The following is a 23453-nucleotide window of genomic DNA, read 5'->3' on the forward strand; positions in this document are numbered from 1 at the left end:
TATCGACATTACCAGTAAATAGAATGGTGCAGCATTCAGACATAACCATTGTTCTTGGGGGGCATTAGCAGGTATAGAACACATTACATGTAGATAGGGTTGCAGATGGAATTTGAAACCAGGGCCCAGAGTTTAAAGGCAAATGTATTAACCAAGCCAACCACTTTAACAGCCACTTAGCCAAGGGAAATCCATATCACATTCTGGTCTACTTAATGTAGTTTGCTTACCTAAATTACATCTATATTTACACAGAGCAATACATTGATAGTGTGAACATGCATGCGTTGCTCATTGCAACTTATTACCTCTCTTTTTCAATTTCAAACCTGAATTTGACTTGAAAATAGGAATCCAATTAAATATGTTTAGGTAACTCAGATACAGTTTTTATTTCAGACACTTTTATCCATTTTTGCTAAATGCTGTGCTAGTGTGATAATGCATATATAGTAACCTAGACTGGCTTACTTTTATGCTTTGATCCTCAAAATGTTACCGTAGCAAAAAACAGCACACAAAAGAGTTTTCATATCAAATGGTCTTGTGCCCTTTGCAAACAATATAGTTCAAAATTGACATTCTTTTCCTTTTTTGTTCTTCCCCTTTGTAGCCGTAACCAAAGCTGGCTGGAGTCAGTTATCTACATAACATGATTTTTGACCTGAGCTTTTGTGATTAACTATGTGAAACTGCTAATCTGTTCTTCCACTAGACTTTTTTTTTCATGGAACTGGGAAGAAATCCACCCAGCCACTTGTGTGTGTGATGGGCTTAACACATTATCAGATATACGAATGTGCAAGAATTCATAACAGTGAGGCTGACTCCAAATCAGTGAGAGTCACAGACTATCAGAGACTGCAATTCATCAATCTCTCTTATGTGTTAATGTGGCTGCTACGGAGGGGACTTCCACTCGAATGTCAAGCCAATGGGCGTTGCGGTCGGAACGGCCACGTTAACACGAAAGAGAGTTTGATGAATCACCTCCAGTCAGAGATGACAGCTTCTCATTGGAAAAGCAGTGGTATAGTAATGTTGCAGAAACAATGTTAAGATCTGGGTTTCAAAGTTATTATGTTATAATGTACGTTAGCACTTTAATTTAAAAATCATGGAGAACTAAGTTCATACATATGCAATAGTCACCATTTATAGTTGTTGGTGTCTAGTAATTATCCTTATGTATGTAATGAACATGACCCTGCCTTAGTAACAAGTATCTTTATATGTTATGTGGCTGAAATTCAGAAAAAAGTCAGTAAACCTTTGTATCTCAGGCCATTCCTAGATCAGGTGCTGTCTGTGTTAGGATTGAAAGGTTCCTAAGTGGAGAGAGTACTTAGATTATGTGGTGTGCAATGCACGGTAGTAGTAAAAATATATTTATTATTAAACATATATAAGAAATATTGAAAAAAAATCAGCAATGTGCAAAGTGTTGCATCCAACAGCACCTAATCAGCAATTGTTTGTCTTTCTTTTAACTGCTCCATAGGGATGAAAGGGGAAATATGATATTCACTGTGGGTTACTGTTCTTTGCATATAGTCATTACTGCATGCACAGGGATACCAGAGGGAGAAGTCCAGTGCCATATATGGCCACAGTCCTCCATGTTGGCCTGTGGCAGTACTTCTTTTTGTGGTTGTTGCCCCTTCTGCGCCCACCCTCTCCCCCAGGGGAACTGACTTCCGGTTGTTCTTTTGCATACATCTAGAATGCTGTCTTAATCCCTGAGGAAGCCATGTTTGGTAAAACGCGTTGAGGAACTAGCAGTGAATATACAGTACGTCAATTATCCTCTTGGTTTAACCTCAAGCCCACACTCCATCGGGAACAATGCTTTGATTCTATATGGACTCTGACCAGCATGTATAATTTGATTTTGAAATGAAATGTTTTTATTACACTGATGTAAATAAAGTTATTCATTTTAACATATTGATGTGAAGGTCTGTTTAGCTTTTTAAAACCCCCCTCCCAGTCTAGTGACTGGGTGTACCAATATATTTTGTTCTTCTTGTCTACTGCATGCACTGCTGTATAAAACAAATCAGTTTGTGTAAATTTGATGATTTCAGTAATACAGCAAAGTTTATGGCATATAATCAGGTTTTAGAGAAAGAGGATTGAAGCAGTCGACCTTATTCAGTTCATTTACCCACGCTATATGTTTGAGTTCATTTTCTATGTACTTCTGAACATGACAAGCTGCCCATCTTCCTGTGGGTTCTCCAACACGATAAGCTAAACACACACACATACTTAATGCAGGCAAGCATCTGTTGTTTAAATGGAGAGACTGCATTAGTTAACACGATTAATGTCATATGAAGGTTTGAGTGACAGTGCAAGTCACAGGTTGCCACCATCTATATTTACTCAACTTAACAAGAAGTAGAATCTACTGTAGGTAGAAAAGCTTGCAGGTTACAAACAAGTATACAGATTTAATTGTAATGAACAGCTAAATAATGACCGGGGTTGATAGCATGTGTTTCTTTGGATTTGGGCATTTTTTCCCATTAATGCATAAATCACTTACTGGGTCTGGATTGTCTAATATGAAATAAATAGAATAGGTCTATGTCACTCAGGTCACAAGGTATTGCCATCCATTGGTGCTTTGACTAGAGAGCCATCGCCCATGGTTCAGTTAGCCACTAATCATATGAAAGGTCCACAGAACAGTCAATTCACAGATTGCCTGTACTGTATAACAACTGGTACTTGGTGTGCTGTAAGAAAGAATGCCAAGCCTTCTTTTTTAAAGTTTATAAGTACTCTTACAAACTTTAAAATAATGAAGGATCGTACCGTTACACTGTAAAAAGTATTCTAAGTACATGTATGTAGGTAAGACATATTTATAAGTAGGAACAAACCTAGATCAATGCATATAAAAATGTGATCTAAAGGTTCAAGTTGTGCTCCAGGTAAGCAGCTAAAAACACAGCTATTACATGTGTGTGTATTGGTTTACCTTCTGAAAGGCTTGTATTTATGTTGAGCCAGTCTTGTGCACCAGGCACCCCTGTCTGAGAGAATCACTAGCTCCTATACTTTCTAAAAACTCTCTAAAGACTACAATGAGGTTGAGCAATATGGTCTGGTCTAGGACCTGGCCCAGCCTGTTAATGGATGGTGAAACAGATTATCACCTTGCTCTTACCTCCTCTCAGGAAACTCTCAGCGTTTTATGGGCAGCACCGAGCAATGCAGTTGATCCTGATGGACTTACAGTGGTGTCCTACCTCTTTCAGTCTGAATGCTGCTTTGCAATGAATTGGCTGATTCAAGTCAGTTTCTGGTGTGTGTGTATATATACTGATAATAATAGAAATGCATGTAGTTTTTAATTAATCCATATCTAGATAAAAATAGCTTTTTATATCTGCCTAGAGTTCAGTTAACAATAATAAAGACTTATTTTTAACCTCCATTCCTTCTAAGGGCTCTAGAACTATCCTTTGTGCAAGATGGAACAATTTACATGTGTTTGTTTGCCAGGGAGAAACAGTAGCCATAGCTGTGTCCGGTAATGCAGCTATTTCTCGATGTTTTCAATTTTTTTTATGCTCATAGATTTTAGAGAAAGGTCAGACATGAAGACCAGATCTAACCACCCACAAGCTAAAGCAGAGGGTGGTGCAGATCGCTAAAGACACATATATGTTTGTCTCAGCAGAGCATACACATTTTTGTCATAGAGATAGGAGGGGGCATGTGAAATGAGGAGCAGTCAGACCAATCGCTATGGAAATCCATAGCGATTGGAATATGTTCTAATCTTTAGAATAAGTAATTCCCCACAAGAGCAGTTTGATGGCAGTGGCTATCGACACCCAACAATTCTAGATAGTCTCTAAATACAACCTGTCATGTTGTGCATGGGTTACTTCAATTATTAGTTTCTACTATGATATTCCATGATAACAGTCACTTTTTCTAGTGCTATTACCAACTGAAAGCAAGCAACTGGTTGGTTTCCATGGGCAACACGTACATATTTTTTACTCTGTTTAGAAAGAAAAGAACCATGTAATCATTAAGATAGAATGTTTGGAAAAGTTAAATGGTTGTTCCAGTATGGCACAGAAGACCTCTTTTATGGTGTAGTTGTCCCCTCTGTCCAAAATATGTACCGTACTGTCCTCAAAAGAATATCCCTTTTCCTTAATGCGTAGAAAAACTTTTGGGTCTTGACCTGTAAAATTTGCCCCCTATGTTACGTAGTTTTGTCTCTACAATGTACAGATCTTTGCATTCCTCACTACACTGCACTGCATACACCAAGTTACTTTGGTTATGTTTTGGTGTTGGGTCTTTTGGATGTTATGTTAAAAATCCTTCTGAGTTTTTCTGAAACTCCAGCTACATACGGGTGCGGGATATATTACTCTGACATGAGGAAGCAAAGCCCTGCCTCTACCAAGATGATTGCCTCCAAACAGAGACACATCGGCAAACAAAAAAAACATCAGAAAGATCTTCTGCAGGGAGGCTACCAGCAATAGTGATGACAAGATGACAAGTCCTTTAACCTCTACCTAACTTTTTTTTATCATAGCTTCCAGAATTCAGTTCCTTTAAAAACAATATATTCAAAATGATATATATTAGGTATTTTTCAGATGCAGCAAACACACAGCACTTTATAATAACTGAAGATACAAAAGAGAAGCTTGGGACTTTTTTCATGAAAAAATACCTTAAATAAATTCTTTATGTTCATCTACAGACAGTTAGCAGAACATAAAATTCCATAGTGTCATTATACATGAAATAATAAATTGTAGAGGTACAGTGTTTTTGCACCAGATGGATTACTCATAATCTATTCATGCTCCTTAGCTCCAAATATTCTTTGCAGCTCTTATCTGAGCAATATGGCATTTTATCATTTTGGGATTCCAACTTCTGTTCTCGTCCTCCACTTGATTATCCATTTATTCGTTTGTCATGAAAGATTTTAAAAAGACCAACATAGCGTAATCCAGTTTTAAAACACATTTATTAAAAAGGGATTAAAAACACTCACAAGGGTATCATGATACAATCGCTTTCAGATTAATAAGAATTCCCACTGAAAGGTAGATTCCACCATAAGCCAATCTGTCGTTTTCCGTGTAACAGAGACTTCAGCATGCAAGTCCACCAGTACTACCAGTACAGGTGGACTTTCAACACTACCAGTATCGACATTACCAGTAAATAGAATGGTGCAGCATTCAGACATAACCATTGTTCTTGGGGGGCATTAGCAGGTATAGAACACATTACATGTAGATAGGGTTGCAGATGGAATTTGAAACCAGGGCCCAGAGTTTAAAGGCAAATGTATTAACCAAGCCAACCACTTTAACAGCCACTTAGCCAAGGGAAATCCATATCACATTCTGGTCTACTTAATGTAGTTTGCTTACCTAAATTACATCTATATTTACACAGAGCAATACATTGATAGTGTGAACATGCATGCGTTGCTCATTGCAACTTATTACCTCTCTTTTTCAATTTCAAACCTGAATTTGACTTGAAAATAGGAATCCAATTAAATATGTTTAGGTAACTCAGATACAGTTTTTATTTCAGACACTTTTATCCATTTTTGCTAAATGCTGTGCTAGTGTGATAATGCATATATAGTAACCTAGACTGGCTTACTTTTATGCTTTGATCCTCAAAATGTTACCGTAGCAAAAAACAGCACACAAAAGAGTTTTCATATCAAATGGTCTTGTGCCCTTTGCAAACAATATAGTTCAAAATTGACATTCTTTTCCTTTTTTGTTCTTCCCCTTTGTAGCCGTAACCAAAGCTGGCTGGAGTCAGTTATCTACATAACATGATTTTTGACCTGAGCTTTTGTGATTAACTATGTGAAACTGCTAATCTGTTCTTCCACTAGACTTTTTTTTTCATGGAACTGGGAAGAAATCCACCCAGCCACTTGTGTGTGTGATGGGCTTAACACATTATCAGATATACGAATGTGCAAGAATTCATAACAGTGAGGCTGACTCCAAATCAGTGAGAGTCACAGACTATCAGAGACTGCAATTCATCAATCTCTCTTATGTGTTAATGTGGCTGCTACGGAGGGGACTTCCACTCGAATGTCAAGCCAATGGGCGTTGCGGTCGGAACGGCCACGTTAACACGAAAGAGAGTTTGATGAATCACCTCCAGTCAGAGATGACAGCTTCTCATTGGAAAAGCAGTGGTATAGTAATGTTGCAGAAACAATGTTAAGATCTGGGTTTCAAAGTTATTATGTTATAATGTACGTTAGCACTTTAATTTAAAAATCATGGAGAACTAAGTTCATACATATGCAATAGTCACCATTTATAGTTGTTGGTGTCTAGTAATTATCCTTATGTATGTAATGAACATGACCCTGCCTTAGTAACAAGTATCTTTATATGTTATGTGGCTGAAATTCAGAAAAAAGTCAGTAAACCTTTGTATCTCAGGCCATTCCTAGATCAGGTGCTGTCTGTGTTAGGATTGAAAGGTTCCTAAGTGGAGAGAGTACTTAGATTATGTGGTGTGCAATGCACGGTAGTAGTAAAAATATATTTATTATTAAACATATATAAGAAATATTGAAAAAAAATCAGCAATGTGCAAAGTGTTGCATCCAACAGCACCTAATCAGCAATTGTTTGTCTTTCTTTTAACTGCTCCATAGGGATGAAAGGGGAAATATGATATTCACTGTGGGTTACTGTTCTTTGCATATAGTCATTACTGCATGCACAGGGATACCAGAGGGAGAAGTCCAGTGCCATATATGGCCACAGTCCTCCATGTTGGCCTGTGGCAGTACTTCTTTTTGTGGTTGTTGCCCCTTCTGCGCCCACCCTCTCCCCCAGGGGAACTGACTTCCGGTTGTTCTTTTGCATACATCTAGAATGCTGTCTTAATCCCTGAGGAAGCCATGTTTGGTAAAACGCGTTGAGGAACTAGCAGTGAATATACAGTACGTCAATTATCCTCTTGGTTTAACCTCAAGCCCACACTCCATCGGGAACAATGCTTTGATTCTATATGGACTCTGACCAGCATGTATAATTTGATTTTGAAATGAAATGTTTTTATTACACTGATGTAAATAAAGTTATTCATTTTAACATATTGATGTGAAGGTCTGTTTAGCTTTTTAAAACCCCCCTCCCAGTCTAGTGACTGGGTGTACCAATATATTTTGTTCTTCTTGTCTACTGCATGCACTGCTGTATAAAACAAATCAGTTTGTGTAAATTTGATGATTTCAGTAATACAGCAAAGTTTATGGCATATAATCAGGTTTTAGAGAAAGAGGATTGAAGCAGTCGACCTTATTCAGTTCATTTACCCACGCTATATGTTTGAGTTCATTTTCTATGTACTTCTGAACATGACAAGCTGCCCATCTTCCTGTGGGTTCTCCAACACGATAAGCTAAACACACACACATACTTAATGCAGGCAAGCATCTGTTGTTTAAATGGAGAGACTGCATTAGTTAACACGATTAATGTCATATGAAGGTTTGAGTGACAGTGCAAGTCACAGGTTGCCACCATCTATATTTACTCAACTTAACAAGAAGTAGAATCTACTGTAGGTAGAAAAGCTTGCAGGTTACAAACAAGTATACAGATTTAATTGTAATGAACAGCTAAATAATGACCGGGGTTGATAGCATGTGTTTCTTTGGATTTGGGCATTTTTTCCCATTAATGCATAAATCACTTACTGGGTCTGGATTGTCTAATATGAAATAAATAGAATAGGTCTATGTCACTCAGGTCACAAGGTATTGCCATCCATTGGTGCTTTGACTAGAGAGCCATCGCCCATGGTTCAGTTAGCCACTAATCATATGAAAGGTCCACAGAACAGTCAATTCACAGATTGCCTGTACTGTATAACAACTGGTACTTGGTGTGCTGTAAGAAAGAATGCCAAGCCTTCTTTTTTAAAGTTTATAAGTACTCTTACAAACTTTAAAATAATGAAGGATCGTACCGTTACACTGTAAAAAGTATTCTAAGTACATGTATGTAGGTAAGACATATTTATAAGTAGGAACAAACCTAGATCAATGCATATAAAAATGTGATCTAAAGGTTCAAGTTGTGCTCCAGGTAAGCAGCTAAAAACACAGCTATTACATGTGTGTGTATTGGTTTACCTTCTGAAAGGCTTGTATTTATGTTGAGCCAGTCTTGTGCACCAGGCACCCCTGTCTGAGAGAATCACTAGCTCCTATACTTTCTAAAAACTCTCTAAAGACTACAATGAGGTTGAGCAATATGGTCTGGTCTAGGACCTGGCCCAGCCTGTTAATGGATGGTGAAACAGATTATCACCTTGCTCTTACCTCCTCTCAGGAAACTCTCAGCGTTTTATGGGCAGCACCGAGCAATGCAGTTGATCCTGATGGACTTACAGTGGTGTCCTACCTCTTTCAGTCTGAATGCTGCTTTGCAATGAATTGGCTGATTCAAGTCAGTTTCTGGTGTGTGTGTATATATACTGATAATAATAGAAATGCATGTAGTTTTTAATTAATCCATATCTAGATAAAAATAGCTTTTTATATCTGCCTAGAGTTCAGTTAACAATAATAAAGACTTATTTTTAACCTCCATTCCTTCTAAGGGCTCTAGAACTATCCTTTGTGCAAGATGGAACAATTTACATGTGTTTGTTTGCCAGGGAGAAACAGTAGCCATAGCTGTGTCCGGTAATGCAGCTATTTCTCGATGTTTTCAATTTTTTTTATGCTCATAGATTTTAGAGAAAGGTCAGACATGAAGACCAGATCTAACCACCCACAAGCTAAAGCAGAGGGTGGTGCAGATCGCTAAAGACACATATATGTTTGTCTCAGCAGAGCATACACATTTTTGTCATAGAGATAGGAGGGGGCATGTGAAATGAGGAGCAGTCAGACCAATCGCTATGGAAATCCATAGCGATTGGAATATGTTCTAATCTTTAGAATAAGTAATTCCCCACAAGAGCAGTTTGATGGCAGTGGCTATCGACACCCAACAATTCTAGATAGTCTCTAAATACAACCTGTCATGTTGTGCATGGGTTACTTCAATTATTAGTTTCTACTATGATATTCCATGATAACAGTCACTTTTTCTAGTGCTATTACCAACTGAAAGCAAGCAACTGGTTGGTTTCCATGGGCAACACGTACATATTTTTTACTCTGTTTAGAAAGAAAAGAACCATGTAATCATTAAGATAGAATGTTTGGAAAAGTTAAATGGTTGTTCCAGTATGGCACAGAAGACCTCTTTTATGGTGTAGTTGTCCCCTCTGTCCAAAATATGTACCGTACTGTCCTCAAAAGAATATCCCTTTTCCTTAATGCGTAGAAAAACTTTTGGGTCTTGACCTGTAAAATTTGCCCCCTATGTTACGTAGTTTTGTCTCTACAATGTACAGATCTTTGCATTCCTCACTACACTGCACTGCATACACCAAGTTACTTTGGTTATGTTTTGGTGTTGGGTCTTTTGGATGTTATGTTAAAAATCCTTCTGAGTTTTTCTGAAACTCCAGCTACATACGGGTGCGGGATATATTACTCTGACATGAGGAAGCAAAGCCCTGCCTCTACCAAGATGATTGCCTCCAAACAGAGACACATCGGCAAACAAAAAAAACATCAGAAAGATCTTCTGCAGGGAGGCTACCAGCAATAGTGATGACAAGATGACAAGTCCTTTAACCTCTACCTAACTTTTTTTTATCATAGCTTCCAGAATTCAGTTCCTTTAAAAACAATATATTCAAAATGATATATATTAGGTATTTTTCAGATGCAGCAAACACACAGCACTTTATAATAACTGAAGATACAAAAGAGAAGCTTGGGACTTTTTTCATGAAAAAATACCTTAAATAAATTCTTTATGTTCATCTACAGACAGTTAGCAGAACATAAAATTCCATAGTGTCATTATACATGAAATAATAAATTGTAGAGGTACAGTGTTTTTGCACCAGATGGATTACTCATAATCTATTCATGCTCCTTAGCTCCAAATATTCTTTGCAGCTCTTATCTGAGCAATATGGCATTTTATCATTTTGGGTGGAGAATCTTTGAATGGGGTCACAGAATGTTATCACTTGAGGATGGCAAAGGAGACTCGTAATGTGCTTAGGGAGCCTGAATTCTAATTGGCACATTAGAAAGCACATGATATATGATGTGTCAAAAGACATGATTGTCCCTATCACTGCTGCTCAGAAGAAATAGGAGAGAATACTTTAACATATACCTATAAAATCACATCCTGTGTTAGCCATGGAAATAGGCAGAATGGTTCTCATGTATACAAAGGCTTTAAAAGGTGTGTGGATGAATTGTTAGTTGTGCCTAGTAACCACTCACATTACAGCCATCATGATTTACTGCAAAATAGAGTATACAAAGAGAGTGGCTTCTCATTGCAGTAATGGTTAGCTAAAAGAGGTCAGTAAAATGAGAGGTTTAAAAGTATTATCCAGCCTATCCGAGATGAACAGACCATACCTGCTGGGTTACTGTAATTTTCATCCTAGCATTCCCATTCAGCATTCACAACTGTCTAAATGCCCATGGGAACTGGTACCCTTATTTCTAAACAGAAAAATGTGAACACACAAAAATATGGTCCAGTTGTTCCCTGAACAATCCCCTGTATTGTTCTAAGAGAGGAAGATTGTCATGTAACAAGTGGCTGTAAACCTACTTAGAGGCTGTAAACCTACTTAACCTTGCTGCACTGCATGTTTATAATATTCATATTTAAAGTACAACTACACTTTTAATCTTCTGGATGGCTATATCTTCTGGATTATATACTATAATCTTCTGAATGGCTTGGACCACGATAGCCAAAGAAATGAATGGGGCAAGCTCAGCTGAATTTGACAGGGTCTTTTTTTCTGCAAAGGCTGTGCAGCATTAAGCAGAGCCACACAGTTAAGATCTCTGGAATAGGGCTGAAGGTAAGTTTTTAACTATGAGGGTAACACTGAGGGAGGTGAGAGGAAGATTTAAAGGACAAGTTGTCATTTAAGGTAATTTTTTGGTTGGCTTATGAAAGTGAAAGGCAGTTGCACATTTACAGAGTTATTCACAAAAAGGTGAAGAGTTTGGAGAAGGCAGGAGAAGTGAACAATCTAGCCTAAAATTGCTGATTTGGAAAAATTCTCCAATTCAGCTCACTTTCCAGTTCAGCTATTTATATTGTTCACTTCTCCTGCCTTCTCCAAACTCGTCAGCCTTTTGTGCAAAGCCCTGTTAGTTACTTACCAAATTAATATTCTCTACACCTTAAGTAAATAAACTGTTATGTTAAGTGACATTTGAGTGCCCTTCACTAAACAGAGCATAACAATAAGTGCAGCAGCACCAATGGCATATGGAAAATGTGCATTTACAACACACTCTTACTGATACCAAATTATGATTAAATTCAGATCCATAAATAGATTAAGCCACTCCCAATGTTTGTATAGGAGTATGCAAGGGTGTTTCGTGGGGGAGAGGTAGGGAGTGCATGTTAGATGACCTGCTACTTGGCAGCTCTTAAATTCCCACATTGTGGTGACAGGGGTTCTCGTTAAGGCACCTGAGTAACAGGGGATCTTGAGCTACCTACCACTAAGGTGGAGTTTATTAGCAACTGTCCTGTTGTTTTGATATCTTTAGAGTGCCTCCACTCCAAGGCTTTTGCATATAAAAGAGAGAGATTCCCATAGGACACCCCTAGTCCCCGGGACCAACTATCCCATGAAGGAAGTAGAACCACATTTTAAGTAGTTGTCAATACATTACTTGAATTTGGAAGGTAGGACAATAGGTAAAAAGAGGGGGGATTTCCCATAACTCACACAGTCTTCTTCAGCTGGTTGGCTACAAGTCACTGGGTGGGTCTCAGCATCCAAAAGCATCACACAGCCACATCAGCCACAAACAAAGTTTGAGTGTAACTTCATTCCACTGATGACTCTTGCTAAATATTTTCATAGCCCCTCATGTCCAACCTTCGTGAAGAGAAGGGCAATATCCTCTAGGCCTGGGCTTCAGCTCTGGAGCTTAAACCACACACACAGCCTCTCACCTAGAGGAATGATACCCTTTAGGCCTTGGCTACAGCCATGGAGTTTAAAATTCTTGCACACAGCCTTCTTACAGGAAAAGCTCCCCCAGGACCTGTCTCCAAAAAGGAGATTTTAGGGACTTCTCCCTAAATGGGAGGAGAAAAAATAACTTCCCCTTCCTAGAAAGGAGAAAGGGAAAAGGGTTCTCAAGCTAGGTCTAATGCACTGATGAGAATCTCACCAGGGGTTGCCAGCACTCTCTGTATCCACCCTTAGCACTAGAACTTCTTAAATAGATTGACTTGTAGGTGACATTATGCAGATCATCCCTGCGTGCATAGACAAAACACCAAAGTAAAAGCAAAACAAAGCACAGAAAGGCTGTTAGGGAACACATCCCCGAAACACATAACCAATTATAAATCACCCTGATAAAGTCAAGCCAGTCAAATGATAGATTCTGATTGGTTTCTAAAGGTCATTTAAAAGTCAGCATTATGTCTTGAGAAAGAATGTTAGTGCTATTGCTCATAACAGTCATACAATCTTTGTATCAGTTGCTGTACAATACTGTGACTTTACTTTGCTCTCCTATTCATATATCAGCCCAATGGGCGCTTATTTTCAGAGTAGCAAAACTGAAAATCTTATTTTTACACAGTGTAGCACCAACCAGTTTTCTAAATGATATCATACTGGTGGGTGAATTGTACAGTACATAAACAAGGTCAGATCTCAGCTTGTGCATATCAACACACATTCTTAATCCAGTGGATTATTAATAGTTAAGTACTCACATAATAAAACACTTTTAATAGAAAATTGGAATGATTTGTGAGCAAACTACAGCTGTTTAAATAAATGCATTTTATGACTGTGAATGTTTAGATTAAGTGCTTTACATTTACCCTATAAAAATGACTTCTTATAAGGGTACCTGCTCTTTCTTATCCAAAGACAGGGCATCTTACTGCATTGTGAGTGCTGGGCTCCCCTGCAGGTTGGAGTTCCACCTGCATGATGTGATTGGCTGTACATTCTGTCAAAGTCATTGAATGCTCTGCAGGAGGATTTGGGAATGATTAATTGCCCTGTCTTGAGAGCCGAGAGTTGTGAACAGCAGGGTTCCCTGCGTATGTAAATACAAGTGGTCACAGAGCTGTAACAGAAACAAATGAAATGAGTAGAAATGCTTAACAGAGGGGCTTAACGTGAAGTGTTTAGATTCTAAAAATTAGCTGCTATTTTATCTCTGTGGGAGAAGAAAATTTTCTTCTAGAGAAACTCAATAGTCTCCTTGGTCAGAACCACAAATTCAGCTTTAGAATGTTTTGGTTTGTGCACTTGATGGTTATAGTAACTCATAGGTAAAAAAAAATAAAAAAATCACCTTCATTTATTATACGACAGACTCCAAGACACTCTGCCTATAATGAATATGCTTTACACTACTGGAGATGAATATGTTTGAGTTATGATTTTGTACATTTCCCACAACAGACTGTACAGCAATCTATCCTGAAACCATATAACAATTTATCAGCTTGTGGTCTAAGGTTTTCTCCTAATTTGTGACTTGCATGCACTGTCCTATGTCTTCAAAAATAATGAATTGGAAACAATAGACATGAGTGTAGCATTATTCAACTTGCCCTTTACGGACATACCAATAGTGTACTGTAAGTAATATTGAGCTCCTCTACACATTTAATCACAATGGATTATACAAAATCAATGTGTGTTTTTTTTGCCAACGAAGTTTGGGTAATGTTTCATGATAAATTCCAAATTAAAGAAACAATTCACCAATAGAACAATAAAATTAGGACTTGAATTGTGAAAGCTGTGCCCAAAAAGGCAGGATTAGTCGCAAGCATTAGTGATCAAACTGAGCAATGTTCACTTTGCAGGACATGCTCTGAACATAGCACCTGAACCACACTGAAGTCTATAGGAGACAAATCTTGTTTTCTAATCTTTTTCAAAGTTAATTTGCAAACTCTTGGCAAAAAGGGCACTGTCAGCTGGGAGCAGGTATTTTATCAAGGTTTCAAGGGGCAAAAACAATACACAATTAAATAACATACAGTATATACACCGATCAGCCATAACAGTATGACCACTGAGAGGTGAAGTGAATAACATTAATAACCTTATTACAATGGCACCTGAATATATTACACAGCAAGGGAATATTGTGTCCCTGAAGCTGATGTGTTGGAAGCAGAAAAAATGGGCAAGTGTAAGGATTTGAGTGACTTTGACAAGAGCCAAATTGTGATGGCAAGACAACTGGGTCAGAGCAACTCCAAAACTGCAGCTCTTGTAGAATGTTCCCAGTCTGCAGTGGTCAGGACCTTCCAAAAGTGATCCAAGAAAAACCAGTGAACTGGTGACATGGTCATGAGCTGCTAAGGCTCTCTAATGTACGCAGGGCGTGAAGGCTGGCCCATGTATCTAACAGAAGAGCTACTGCAGCTCAGAGTGCTGAAAGAGTTAATGCTGGTTCTGATAGAAAGGTGTCTGAACACACAGTACATCACAGTTTGTTGTATACAGGCTGGTCAGGGTGCCCATGCTTACCCATGTCCACCACTAAAAGTGCCTACAGTGGACACATGAGCATCTGAACTGGACCTCAGAGCAATAGAAGAAGGATGGCCTGGTCTGACAAATCATGTTTTCTGGGAACAATGCTCTGCTAATTTTTAGTAGAACTTCAAGACAAAAGGTAGGTTTGAGAGGGTACTACTTAGACCAGGGGTGGGCAATTCAGACTATTATAGAGCTACCAGACCCATGAGGCAATGTAATACTGACAGTTACAGGCATGATTCCCAGAGGCAGTAGTTAAAGCACAGCTGGAGGGCTGGAGTTGCCCACCCCTGGCTTAGACCCAATTAACATTTCAAGTTGTTCCCTATAAGACAACAAATCTTCACGTCAACTTTAAATCAAACAAAATTATCAGTGCTACATTTACCATTAGGCACAGTTGGCTTGTGCCTAAAGGTGTCAAAAATAGAAGATGATGCTTTTACACGGGATAGTTATTGGCTACGGATTTTTTTCATATATAAGCTAAAATAGAGTCATAGCATATATGTTTATTTACATACTGTCACAATATTCTATGCTGGTTAGGACCAGTAAAACACAACATGTGTAATCTAGGCGTATCTTAAAAGACCCTAGTCTGCCATATGCTTTAACAATTGTATCTATATTTCTGTATTGTATTTAAACATTTTGAATATAATATATATATATATATATAAAAATTTCTTCTTGATATTATTTTTTTTAAAAAAAGTGGATATTAGCTTTTTGGGAATTTTCCACTGGTACATTCCTCTCTAATAAGTGGCTGGGTCTGGCACACTAAACCACTGTATGACTGAGAACTCAATTAGCATTTTATTAAAATGTTTACTCATCTTTAGGGCTCCTCTCAGCAGAGAACTGTGTGTAAGTGCCTGTATCTACTCGTTATTTTGGTTTGATATAAAAAGGTGAACATTGGATTAAACAAAACTGCTGGTTTCTGTAATCTGCAGTTTCATGTTTGCATTTTGCAAGTAGATCGGCTGTGACAAGATCTGAGGGCTGACATAGGGGTATTCAGCATTTAGAAATCACCCTTTGAGGCGAGTTGATCTGCAATGTTGTCATACCATGACTATATTACATCTCTCCAAGTCCCTGCTGTCCCTAAAGCTTTAACATAAAATTGCATCTCTGGCTGTGAAATAATCAAATCCTCTACAGGTAATGTGTTCTGCCTTATTGTAATACAAAGTAAGAAAAAAAATAGGAAACAGGCAAATGTTATTTATTTAGTTTAACCACTTAAAATCACAAAAAGTAAATTTACACTGTAGCAGGTACATGTGCATGCAGAGAGCAGGAGTGAAAATGGTAATGTCCACATATGTACATATTCAGATGCACTCCATCATTGTAGTAAAAAGGAACACATAAGTTCACTCTTGGTGATCACTGTCCAAGCAGTGATAATTTCCCTATCTTTTATTGCTTGGGTCTTGAGCTCAGCTCAAGAACCTACATTTTGTTCTTTCTGAGTTTGTTTGGGTGTCTTGTCCTTGCATCACTTTCTTTTAATATCGGTAGATTATTAGGATTTCCCCCAAACTTGCCATAGGATTTAGGGCTCAGGCACACGGACATAATTAAATACTCATAACCACACTGGATCTTGCTGCCAGAAGCTGTCAGAAAGTTCAAGCTTGAAAATTGCGTGTAATGGCGCGTAAAGTTGTGTACTCCCATTGCACCAGTGCGCTCATCTCTGAATGCAAGTGTGGGGCACTTTTTGATGTCCCTGAATGCTGCTCTGGATTACAGATCTAAACACCACAATGTACAGTATATGGACACATTGAATGTTATAGAGTTTCATTCAGAGGTGTAACAAAAAATTTGTATGGATCTAAAAGCAGCATGTCTTTGCGCCAGCTTGCCTGAATTTGTGCCAGTTTCCATGAGTCTATTCTTCTGTAAATGAGGATGTTGACTGTAATTGCCTTCAAAGTAGGGACTGATTGGAGTACTCATTAGATACTATATGTGTCCAATTCTGTCTTGCTGTGGCCCATAAGCTGGCCATACACTGCAATATTTTCTTCATTCAACCTGCGGGCGGAACAAAGAAAATAATACAGATTCCTACATCAACGCTTATGCTTAAGGAATCTCCCACTGTCTTTATTGTATCCTGCTGCCGGTCACTGTCAGAATACCCGAGCAGAGCCTGATTGGCTGCCCGCTCTGTTCATTTGAAGATTTTCCAACTGGCTCCTTTGATCAGCTGATTGAGGGATGCCGACCCAAAGGATACCTACGGCGGCACTCACTGTGCAAATTTTGGCTTTTCTGGATGAATATGATTTTCACAAGAGGTGTGACTGATTTGAGTGTTGCCTGTAATGTCCAGACCAAATGGCAGCTAACATGCAACAGATAATGAGCAAACATGATCATGAATGTTCATTTTATTGAGTATTTCCAGCATATCAGAAAACCATTGCAATCAGTGAATGGCTGTTTCCTTTTCTCCATAGAAAGACGAGAAATTCTTATACCCTGAACAGGGGAACTGTAATTGCTGGGGGGCAGAATTCCATCTCCCCTCATTATTTATCAGAAACCTGCCATCTATAGCTATTCTAACTGATGGCGTGTCTATAGAAGATCATTTCATGCACTTTCCTATCACGGAGGAGCAGGAGCAGCACATCCCCGTCTACCATAGACCATCAGTTCTATCATTTCTAAAGTTCTTTTGGACACTTCAGTAATGTCCCTCTGTTACTGTGTTTACAAAAGAGCTGGCGCCCGTAGGAATTCTCTTAATGGCGTCTCTTTATTGCAAAGGTATAAAAGCAGCTACAAAATATGTCTAACATGTTTCAGTCCTGGAGTGAAACATGTTAGCTTTTTTTGTAGCTGCTCTTATGCCTTTTTAATAAAGAAATGCAATTAAGAGGATTCCTACGAGTGCTAGCTCTTTTTCCTTTATTTTGCTGATGGAGTCCAGCAGTGACTTACGCTGAGCACTGTGGTCGCCATGGAATATTGGGTATGAAAAGGTAGAGTGGCTTTCTTTCTGCATTATATGTGTTCAGAAATGTATAGATTATCTGCAGTGGAACATGGCGTTAGACCTTCTTTGCCAATCTGCTTAAATTTTTTTCAGGTGGGATGGAAAATTTGATTTTTTTGAGGGCCACATCAATGCATGTATTTGACTATCATATGACCTTTACTTTGGACTGCTGTTCACAGAAAATAATCCTCAGGTAGCTTGAACTAGAGGTGTATTGGTAACTTTAGAACCTGTGTCAGCAGGCTTTTGTTTACATCACTATGGGGGTTATTCACAAAGCTGCTGAAGGATCAAGCCGTAGCTTTGGCTGATCCTTCGGCCTGCTTCAGCCCCAGGACCCCTTCAGTTCAGGGCTGCTGTACGGGCTATTCACTACAGCCCGTACAGCTCCCGAAGTTGGCTGAGGGGCTCAGTCGAGCCGAAGGCATATGCTTCGGCTTGACTGAGCCCAGGGGAAAGTCGAAGCTGGTCGAAAAAGCCTGCTACTGACAGCTGGGTGGAACCAGCCGTCATCTCACGGCTGGCTCCGGACACTTGCAGATTCAGATCAGCATCCCTGGTTACCTGGTAACCAGGGACGCCGTTCTGACATTACACTGCGGCTCGCCGGTTTCAGTGTGTAATGACAGATGGGCATCCCTGGTTAACAGGTAACCAGGGACGCCCATCTGTCATTTACACTGAGAACCGAGTGGAGCCGCTGTAAAATCACCGCAACTCCGACGTGTTCTCAGTGTGTAATGACAGATGGGCATCCCGAGTTACCAGGGACGCCCATCTGTCATTACAATGAGAGCTTGGCAGAGCCGGCTTTCATATCCCCGCCGTCTCCGACAAGCTCTCATTGTAATGACAGTTGGTCCCAGCCAATAGAAAACAGTTGGGCGGAGCTAGCTGTCACTGCTAGCTCCGCACAATCGTTTTCTATTTTTATTTTTTCAAATTTTTTTTTACTGTTTTTCTATTCTGCTCGGTACCACCAGAGGTACCTAGCAGAATAGCCGAGCCGAATGTTGCTCAGCGGCATTCAGCTATTCACTCACTGCTGTTCGGCATCTATGAGAATAGGCCGAACAGCAGCGAGTAGCCTGCCGGAGGTTCAGCTCAGCCGATCCAGATGTTGGATCGGCTGACTCGAACTCCTTCTGCACTTCGGGTCGGCTGAACATGCTGAGCATGCTTGGCCGACCCGAAGCCACCCGAAGTACGGCTGATTTCAGAAGATATACGACTGAAATCAGCCGTACAAGCCTGAAGTGAATAGCCTACGGCAGCTTTGTGAATAACCCCCTATGTCTTTTCTTCCATACAAGTTAATGGGAATATAAAAGCCACTTGAAGGAGTTCAGCTGCAGGTCAAATGCACATGTCAAGTAATTCTGAATGGTTTCAGAAATATCTCAAATCGTGATCAAAAACAAGCCTCAAGCCCTTAAAGTGAGCGCTCTTTATTAAAAGTCTAGGTTGCAAGACCCAGCATTTTCATATGTGAAGGTCATTGTGCCAGGGTGTTTTACAGCTTCTTTAAAATGAATAACATGTTGCTGTAATAATAATAATTATTATTATTATTACACTCTATCAGGACTGATTAAAGTACAAAAAGGCTTCAAATAATTCCAGTTATAAAAGGGTTAAACATAAAATAGGTCTACACATTTTCACTGCACTGTACATAATCCACACTTCATTAGTTTTTAAGCATTATTTTTTTTTCTTTTTTGCAAATTTACTACTGCTCAGTAAATAAAGCAATAGCCAGTGTCCCTTTTAGCAAAAGCTATATATCTGTTCAGACTGCAATTTGCTTTGTTTATATGCTTTGCCCTTGAACCCCGGTTATTAACGCAATGTTTCTCCAAATAATGCTGTATAATAACTCTGCTTGGAGCACTTTCATGACACTGCACAAACAACCACAGGGCCAAACCTTGGCTGGCAGATAGGAAAAAAAAGAGAAAGAAGAAGAGGGAAGATAGGCTGTGGAATTACATCAGTTGAAGGGCATAGCTTTGAATTGGAGTAGCAAAAATGATTAGGAAATTGCTGTAAAAATCAGCCCTGCAGTCCTCGACTGCTGAGAGATCTTCTTCTCCTCTGTGTAATGTCACCCAAGCAGAGTACATTGGAATCATAAGCCCTCGACCAACAGGCTCAGGCTAAGAAGATAATCATAGGAGAAAATAAAGAAGTCATATATTTAGTGACAGTGATATCATGTATGTGGGCTAGCGCGGTACGTAGCAGCTGATGCTAAGAGGATTTATACTAGACATCATGGTGTAGAAAACCCATGGTCAAATAAGCCATCTAAGGTCGATCGGCTGGCATTGGTTTTGCTAGGTATTGGGTACATAAGGTTTTTTCATTTTGTTTATGTTACATTTTATGATGATTGTTGTGCTATTTACTGTATTAAAAAGAAAATTGATCTGACCAGTGTGTTTTTTATTTAAAATACAATGAATACATTATTTACTTAAAAGACAACTGTGCTTTAAAAATAGCTTCCTCTGATACACCCCAACTGGTCTGAACTAACCTGCACTATCACCACCATTCCAGGTTCTTACTTATCCCGTTAGCAGAGCTGCATCCTGTGCAATATTTATTCCACCTCCAGCAGAAATCCTCAGTACAATGAGTCCTCACAGACTTCTGTGGTGCTGTACCCGAAGTACCTTCAAGGCCTTTTCACATCACAAGTGATGTGTTAATCGCACAATGCCCTACGATTAATGTACACTATTACACAGCGCACCTACCAGGCTACCACCATCAGTGTGTTACCGTGCACTAGGTTGACATTCAAAGCAGTGCACTACATGTGACATTTGTAGCGCATGCATACTTTTTTCAGTGTTTTGCTCTGCACTGCAGGGCACGGCTGTCGGGAGGTGCATTGAGGTGCCATTCAAATGAATGGCAATGCAGCGCACCTAGAGCATAGTATAGCACTGTTTTTTTTAACTCTTGCTGCAGCACTTAACAGGTAAAAAAAGTGGTTATATTTAATACTGTATATGCCTGCATTACAGTAATAGATTGTGTATGTTGTAATCCCTTGTTTGTATCTTCACCTTTTTTGAGTTCCATTTAGAATCCGTTGTAACAATGACAAACCTATCTGTGCTAAAAGATACCAATGCTGGCATTATGGTGCCGGAAACTAGTCTTCTCTTAGGGATGAGCAAATCTCCCAGGTTCAATTTGCTGAGGGTTTGGTCTTAAATTTGGCAAACCCAAATTTAGATGCTAATCCCTGGTAATTACATTTATATTTTGTAAATAATTTTGCAGTGACTTTAGAAGTACTGGAAACCTTGTTACTCTTTTCCAACAATTAACGCCCATTCACACTATAGCATTGTGCTGAGCACATGTTATCATTGGTTTAGTGCATACTACTGCACAGCTCACCTAATGATGCATGCACTACTTTTTTTACCGCAACGTAGGCTATCATAGTACCAGGTGTTGCGCTGTGGTGCAGTGCATGACCACTGGGAGGTGACTTAGGTGCCATTCCAATGAATGGCAAAGCAATCCACCTAATGCACGATACTGCACGCAAAGTGTGCTCTGCGATAGCTTAGCGCAATGCTATGGTGTGAATGAATCCTTAGCAGAATGTATGGCTAAACTTGGTTTATGTTTTGTACTATAACACAAGAATGCCCAAATGATAAACATCACTGCATCATTGTGGTATTTCAGCATCTACAAAAAGTCAGGAACCCATGTGATCAATGTTTATGGAAGGATACTGTGATGTATTTGTTACATTTCAAATTAATAATTTAAAGTTCCTCTAATCTGCAGTGTCAGTCCCATTTGGTGGAAGTCAGGTTTCAGTTTATGATGTCAACTATAGCAGCAAAGGTTAATGGTAGTTCTCTAAGAATGTACTTCCTTGTGTAAACCATTTATCCAGTCTGACCTCGGATGCTATCATAACACTGGGTGACAAAATCTAACCTTCCTTCATCAAGCGATCCCAAGGGATATCTGCTCTGCTAGACTTGTGACCAAACAGAATCAAAGGGGAAAAAAGCTAGAGGACAGGTTGTTTGTAGTAGTTTCCCTGAGTGATGTTCTATGTTTAAAAAGTAACTACATGAAATACAGAAAACAATCTCAAGCAGCAATTCAGTGGCTTGCATCTCAATCCATGCTTGTAGGTGGCCTGCTTAGAAACTAGGATACATTTTCTAAGCTGAGTTAGTTAGGAAATATGCTGTTGCTTTTAAGTGTATGCAAAGCCAGAACTTTTTTTAAGTGTGTTGAAGTGTTAAAAGACAGGTTATTTTCACTGTCTGTGGCCCTGCTGAAAACATTTGGTTTCTCTATTTGTCGTGGGGGCCATTTTCACTGGGACTGAAAGTAAGGAAATATTCAAAATGTTTAATTATCAACAGGATATTGACCAACAATAAATTGTTCAGTATTCTGGGCAACAGACATGATTTCATAAAACTTGGAATCTTTGAATTCACTGTCAACAGCATAATCTTCAAGACACAGGAAAGTCACCATCCCTTACCCCCTCTTACCAGATGTATCTCACCTACTTTTATCTTCTTATATTAGTGATGTGTTTATTGCAGGTAACTTCTCTCTCACCAACCCCTAAGAACTACAATATTAATGGTCGACTGTAGATAAAGTCAGGCCCTTGACGTCTCTACCAACACCTTGTGTGGATACTGATAGCTCAACTAAGAAAAAATATCTTCCCCAATACCGGAAATTCTGGTTAAAGGAAAATTTCCTCTGACCGGCAGCACTGTAGGGGAACATGGAGCCGGCTTCTAGGGCAATTAGGAAACCGGGTGGCGAGTAATGACCAGCCTTCCGGCTTGATTGTGATTGGCTGGGAAACCGGCTTCCCAGCCAATTAGGGAGCCGGGCGGCGAGTAATGAACAGCCGGCTCCTTGCTGATTGGGCTGGGAAGCCAGCTTTCGGGCCAATCAGCATCAAGCTGGCCGAATAGCTGGCTCATTTCTGATTGGCTGGGAAACCGGCTTCCCAGCCAATCAGCATTGAGCCGGCTGTTCATTACTCGCCGCCCGGCTTCCTGATTGGCCGGGAAGTCTTGAGAGTCTGTCCAGTCCTCTGAGCTATGGCCTGACCTAACTCTCTCTGAGAAGCTATGTTATGGCCTGGGCCATTGTATGACCACATGGGAATTTCATACTGATATACACGGAATGTTTGTAAGGAGAATACACATCTGAAATCTGGGTAACTTCAGGTTTCATCCAGTCTAACACACTGATCTCCAAAACTCTGAATATGCTTCCTGAGGCAACATTTATGAGGTCATTCCTGTGACTGTAAATGTTTGCAAATACAGTTTACAATACTCTATAGAAAATACAGGCATGTGATGTCAGATTATAGGGTATATGGTCAATCTAGGCTTTGGTCTAGTCAGGTTTTGACATTTTCTTTTGGTTTAAGCAGTACTTCTGAGCATGTGCATATATTTTATTATAAGACAGCTGTTACCTTTCTTGTTTCAATATAACAATATTCACATTCACAGTATTAAACCTTAATGTAAACCAGATACTTGAAACCTGATGATACATTTATTATATAGGTTTCAATTATCCAGGTATCAGGACAGCCTCCAAATCTAGTGTCCTACAAATTACTCAGCACTGTGGTGCTTGTTCCTTGTGTTATTGACAGTGCGTATTATTG

This window comes from Nanorana parkeri, unplaced genomic scaffold (genome assembly GCF_000935625.1).
Source record: "Nanorana parkeri isolate BGI_ZX_2015 unplaced genomic scaffold, ASM93562v1 scaffold1016, whole genome shotgun sequence".
In the NCBI taxonomy this organism is placed as follows: Eukaryota; Metazoa; Chordata; class Amphibia; order Anura; family Dicroglossidae; genus Nanorana; species Nanorana parkeri.